Below are 6,951 nucleotides of genomic sequence, written 5' to 3' on the forward strand. Positions count from 1 at the left end.
TTCCCTCTTAGAACAGTGTTTGCCAAAGATTTGGGAACACTGTGTTTTCATTTTCAGTTGTCTCCATGTTTTTTTTTTTATTTCCTCTTTGATTTTTTGGCTGATGCATTTGTAGTTTAGTAGCATATTTCCTCCATGTATATTTGTGTTCTTTCCAGATTGTTTTTTGTAAATGATTTTCAGTTTCATAGTGTTGTGATTGGAAAAGATGCATGGAATGACTTCAGTCTTTTAAAATTTTTTGAGACTTATTTTGTGGCCTAACATGTGATGTATTCTGGAAAATGTTCCATGTGCACTTGAAAAGGATGTGTATTCTGCTGTTTTGGGATGGAATTTTCTGAATATATCTGTTACATTCACCTGGTCTGAGGTGTCATTCTTGTTGATATTTTGTTTGGATGATCTCATTTATGTTAGTGGGGTGTTAATGTTCCCTACTGTTATTTTATCACTATCAATTACTCCCTTTATGCTTGTTTTTAACTGCTTTAAATATTTGGGTGCTCCCACGTTGGTTCATAAATATTTACAATTGTTAAAATCATTTTGTTGTGTTATCCCCTTAATGATTATATAGTGCCCTCCTTTGTCTCTTGTTATAGTCTTTGTTTTAAAGCCTATTTTGTCCAATATAAGTATTGTTACCCTGGCTTTCTTTCCACATCCGTTTGCATGATAAATGCTTGTACATCCCTTCATTTTCAATCTGCATGTGTCTTTAGGTCTGAAATGAGTCTCTTGTAGGCAGCATATCGATGGGTCTTCCTTTTGTAGCCATTCTGTCACTGTATATCTTTTGATTAGAGTGTTTAGTCCATTTTCATTCAAAGTAATTAATGATAGGTATGTATTTATTGTCATTCCATTACTTGCTTTATGGTTCTTTTCGTGGGTCTTCTTTGTTCCTTTCTTTTCTTGCTCTTTTCTCTCATGGTTTGCTGGCTTTCTTTAGTGATATACTTATTTCCCTTTCTCTTTATTTTTTGCATTTCTTTTACCAGTATTTGATTTGTGGTTACTATTAGATTTATATATAATATCTTATCCATATAGCAGTTTATATTAAGTTGATGGTGGCTTAAGTTTGAAACCATTCTTTACTCCTCTCCCTGCCATGTTTTAGATATACATGTTAATACTTTACATCCTTTTATTTTGTGAATCCCTTGACTGATTTTTATAGATATAATTTTACTGCTTTTGTGCTTCCTACTTTTCTTACTTCTACTTATGGTCTTTCCTTTTCACTTAGAGTCCCTTTTAACATTTCTTGTTTAGTGGTGATGAATTCTTTTAGCTTTTGTTTATCTGGGAAACTCTTTGTCTCTCCCTTCATTCTGATTGATAGCCTTGTTGGATAGAGTATTCTTGGTTGCAGGTAATTTTCCCTCAGCACTTTGAATATCTCATGCCAGTCTCTTCTGATCTGCAAAATTTCTGCTGAAAAATCCACTGATAGCTCTGTGGGGTTACCCTTGTACGTAATTGGTTTGTTTTATTTTTTCTTGCTGATTTTACTTTATTTCATTTTTTAAAAAGATTTATTTATTTATTTTATATAGAGAAAGTGTGCATGCATTCCAGTGGGGGAGGGGCAGAGGGAGAGAATTTTCAAGCAGACTCCCTGCTGAACTGGAGCTTGATGTAGGACTCAGTCCCATGACCCATGAGATCATGACTTGAATCAAAATCAAGAGTTGGACGCTCAACTGACTTAGCCACCCAGGCGCCCCATTTTGCTGCTTTTAAAATTCTTTATCTTTACTTTTTGCCATTTTAGTTACTCTGTGTCTGGTGAGGACCTCCTTGGGTTGATTTGTTGGAGTCTCTCTGTGCTTCCTGGATCTGGGTTTCTGTTTCCTTCCCCAGATTCAGGAAGTTTTCAGCTTTATTTCTTCAAATAAATTGTCTACCCCCATTCTCTCTTCTTATTCTGGGATCCCTATAATGTGACTGTTACCATGCTTGATGGTGTTGCTGAGTTCTCTTGACCTATTTTAATTTTTTTATCATTTTTTTAAGATTTTATTTATTTATTTGATAGAGAGATACATAGCAAGAGAGGGAGAAGCAAGCTTCCTGCTGAGCAGAAAGCCCGATGTGGGGCTGGATCCCAGGACCCTGGGATCATGACCTGAGCCGAAGGCAGACGCTTAACGACTAAGCCACCCAGGCGCCCCTTTTTTATCATTTCTTTTTCTTCATCTCTGATTGGTTCTTTTTTATGTTTTTTCTCTTTTTGTTGAGGGTCTAACTGAGGTCCTCCATTCTTTTCTCAAGTCCAGTGAATATCTTTATGACCATTACTTTAAATTCTCTATCAGTCATATTAGTTATCTTTGTTTCATTTAGCTCTCTTGCTGTGATTTTGTCCTGTTCTTTCATTTGGGACATATTCCTCTGTTTCCTCAATTTCTCTAACTCCGTGTCTGTTTCTCTGTGTTAGGAAAGTCAGCTATATCTGCTGTTCTTATGAAGAAGAGGTCCTCTAGTCCCTTGCAGTGCAATGTTCCCTGTTCATCAGAACCCAGCACTATAGATGTGTCTCCTGTGTGTATTCCATGAACCCTACTATTGTGGCTGAGCTGGGTTTTTCAGTTTAATCTGCCTTGGCTCTCTTTGCCTGTTCTGGGTGGAGTTTCGTCCCTGTGTTGTTAATTTGCCAGGTATTTTTTATATTTAATTAAATGGAAGAATTCATACATAATAGTTGTGTTAGAAAATCTTGATTATTTTGTAGAAGTAAAAAACTGACATTGGTTTCTTGTTCTATAATAGACAACATCTCATATCCATTCATTATAAGAAAGCCGAATCATAGGCAGAGGAAAAGATTTTGTTTTTCCATTTTGGAAATATATATACCTTCACTTCATACATTTTATATATCCAGTGCAGAGGTACAAATTAAAGAAGAGTTGAGAAACACTGTATATTTGTGCCTTTGTATTAGAATCTTGTCAATTTACACTTGGGATTCATGTAGGGATCAGTGATGAGACTAAGTTAGTCTTAACTGTCTCAGTTTAAATAATTAAACAGCTTTGGGGTCCCTTAAGTTTTATGCTTAGCTCATCTCAAGGGTCTTCAAATTTATGGATCTATCTTCTAATTTTTGCAGCAAACATCTCATTAATACTGATTATACATTATTTGGTAAAGACACTTTATTATGAGTTATAGTTGCTTGGTTAGATAGAGAGTAACCTTGGTCTGATCTGGTATTTTTTATAAGTTCCTAAGTTACCATTGAAGGAAAAATTTGATCAAGTGCTCAGACATCTTTGAAGATAGAGGAATGGTTACAAACTAACTGCTAATTATTTTTTCCAATATTATTTTGTTTCTCTTGATTTTTTTTCTTTCAATGGGAACAGATTACCTTAAAATTCTTAATATTAGTACCTAATATTTCACTAATAATGGAGCTGATAAATAATAATTGTTTACTATTACTGACTTATAGGAAATCCTAAAAACAGAAACGGTAAAATATAGATTGCTTCCTACTATATTTAAAATAGCATAATACTGGCAAGTCAAGTGAAATAGACAGTCCTTATAGATCCAAATATATGTGGGGATTTAAAGGATACAAGTTTCATCTCATAATTAGTGTAGAATAATATATTCCTTAAATGACAGTGGGATAATTATCCAGTTGAGAACAAAGAATATGGCTTTTTAAGTTCTCTACACCAAAACAAGTTTCAGGTAAGTTAAACATTTACTTGTATACAATGAAATCACAAAGTATTGGAAAAAAATGATTTTTCTTTAATACTTATGTAGTGTGAAAGGCTTATCAAGTCATAATGTGAAACACAGAAGTAATTTTGAAAAGTTAAAAACTAAGCCATATGGCAGTTAAAAATTCTATATGGCAGCAACAACAAAGAAATGAAGCAAGGCAAATTTCAAACTTGGAGAAATGTGTCACAAATATAAAACCTCTGTAATTCAAAAACCTCTTAAAAAATCAGTTTAAAAAGGCACCTCGATAGGAAAATATGAAGACAGAATCTGACAATTTGTAGAAGTAATTTAAATGACTGTCAAGTATTAAAGTACAAATTCACTAGTTAAAAAAAACAACCCTTGAGGGGGCGGAGCAAGATGGTGGAGGAGTAGGAGACCTGGATTTCGTCTCCTCTCAGGAATTCAGCTGGATAGGGACCAAACCATTCTGAACACCTACAAACCCAACAGGAGATTGAAGAAAGGAATAGCAACAACTCTCTCATCAGAAAAGCGACCACTTTCTGGAAGGTAGGACGTGCGGAGAAGTGAATCCGAGGCGATATTCAGGAGGATAGATGGCGGGGGAGAGGCCTCCATCGGCCGCTTCTGGCAAGTGATAGAGCCGCGGAGCACAAAATCAGAACTTTTAAAAGTCTGCTCCGCCGAGGGACGTCACTCTGGTGGCTAAGCGGGGGGTGGAACCCTCCAGAACAGTGTGGTCTCAGGACCCTCGGGGTCACAGAAAGACCCGGGGTGCCTGAGTGTGACAGAGCTCCCAGGTAACGGAGCCGGGAAGCCGGCTGCAGAGGCGGAGCCCAGGCGTGGGCTCTCAGCTCGGGGTGGCCATAAACCGTGATCCGCGGCACAGTCGGGCCCCTGCTCTTCCAGCAGGGACCCAACAAGTGGCAGATCCAGGGAGACTCACCTTCCTCCCCCGGGAGGAGCTGCACGGGAGTGCACTGCAGGGATCTGCTGGGTTTGGAGACTCCAGACCGGGTCGGGTGCCGGAGATAGAAACACGCGGTCACAGGCCGGGCGAGCACGGAATGCGGCCGGAGACCGGGGAGATGGGAGTGACTGGAGGCTTTTCTCTGGGGGCTCAATGAGGAGTGGGGCCCGAGTTCTCGGCTCCTCTGGGGCAGAGATTGGGAGGCCGCCATTTTCACTCTCCGCCTCCAAAGCTGTACGGAAAGCTCGCAGGGAACAAAAGCCCCAGAGAGCAAACCCGAGCAGATTACTTAGCCGGGAGGGGGCAAGGGCGGGGCACTTCCGCCTCCGGCAGAGACATTTGGAAACCACGGCAACAGGCCCCTCCCCAGAAGATCAGCGAGAACAGCCGGCCAAGACCAAGTTTACCGATCAATGAGAACGGCAGAACTCCAGCGCTAGGGGACTACTGCACATAGAATTCACGGCTTTTTTACCATGATTCTTTACTTTTAAAGTTAATTTTTTTTAACTGTCTTTTTGTCTTTTTATTTCTTTTTGAATTTTTCTTTTTCCCTTTTTCAACCAACATCTTATCAATCCCTTTTTTTAAAAAAACATTTTTATTTTTCATTTTTAGAGTCATATTCTATCCCTTCATAGTAGTTACCCATATTTTTGGCTTATATATATAAGTTGTTCTCTTTTTAAAATTTTGAGATAGTTTCTTCTAACAGATTAAAATATACCCTAAATCTCTAGTATATGGTGCTTTCTATTCCCCTGCCTGATCACATCCTCTCCCTTTTTTTTTCTTTTTCTTTTTTTAAATCCTCTTCTTTTTTCAAACAACTTCTTATCAATTCCTTTTATAAAATTTTTTATAATTTCCATTTTTACAGTCATATTCCATCCCTTCATCATATCAACCCTTATTTTTGTACATATATAAGTTTTTCTTTCTTTAAAATTTTGGGAGGCACTTTCTTCTAAAAGACCAAAATACACCCCAAATCTAGTGTGTGGCACTGATCTATATACCATATAGATCATATTTGATCACATTCTGGTTTTGTTGTTGTTGTTGTTGTTTTGTTTTGTTTGTTTTTGTTTTTATCTTTATCTTTTTCTTTTTCTTTTTTCTCTCTTTCCCTTTCTTATCCCACTGCTTCAGGTCTTTTCTGATTTGTTTAGTGTATATTTTCTGGGGACGTGGTTACTCTGCTAGCATTTTGTTCTCTCATTAATCTATTCTCCTCTGCACAAAATGACAAGATGGAAAAAATCACCTCAACAAAAAGAACAAGAGGTAGTACCGACTGCCAGGGACCTACTCAATACGGACATTAGTACGATGTCAGATCTAGAATTCAGAATCATCACTTTAAAGATACTAGCTGGGCTTGAAAAAAATATGGAAGTTATTAGAGAAACCCTTTCTGGAGAAGTAAAAGAGCTAAAATCCAACCAAGTAGAAATCAAAAAGGCTATTAATGAGGTGCAATAAAAAATGGGGGCGCTAACTGCTAGAATAAATGAGGCAGAAGAGAGAATCAGTAATATAGAAGATGAAATGATGGAAAATAAAGAAGCTGAGAAAAAGAGAGATAAACAACTACTGGATCACGAGGGCAGAATTCGAGAGATAAGCGATACCATAAGACGAAACAACATTAGAATAATTGGGATCCCAGAAGAAGAAGCAAGAGAGAGAGGGCCAGAAGGTATAATGGAGCAAATTATAGCAGAGAACTTCCCTAATTTGGGGAAGGAAACAGGCATGAAAATCCAGGAAGCACAGAGAACCCCTCTCAAAATCAATAAAAATAGGTCAACTCCCCGACATCTAATAGTAAAACTTACGAGTCTCATAGACAAAGAGAAAATCCTGAAAGCAGCTCGGGAGAAGAGATATGTCACCTACAAGGGTAGAAACATTAGATTGGCAACAGACCTATCCACAGAGACCTGGCAGGCCAGAAAGGACTGGCAGGATATATTCAGAGCACTAAATGAGAAAAATATGCAGCCAAGAATACTCTATCCAGCTAGGCTGTCATTGAAAATTGAAGGAGAGATAAAAAGCTTCCAGGACAAACAAAAACTAAAGGAATTTGCAAACACAAAACCAGCCCTACAGGAAATCTTGAAAGGGGTCCTCTAAGCAAAGAGAGACCCTAGGAGCAACATAGACCAGAAAGGAACATAGACAATATACAGAAACAGTCACCTTACAGGCAATACAATGGCACTAAATTCCTATCTTTCAATAGTTACCCT

Source organism: Mirounga angustirostris, unplaced genomic scaffold (genome assembly GCF_029215605.1).
Source record: "Mirounga angustirostris isolate CCGP_5_RB_7025 unplaced genomic scaffold, mMirAng1.0.hap1 SCAF_9, whole genome shotgun sequence".
Classification (NCBI taxonomy): Eukaryota; Metazoa; Chordata; class Mammalia; order Carnivora; family Phocidae; genus Mirounga; species Mirounga angustirostris.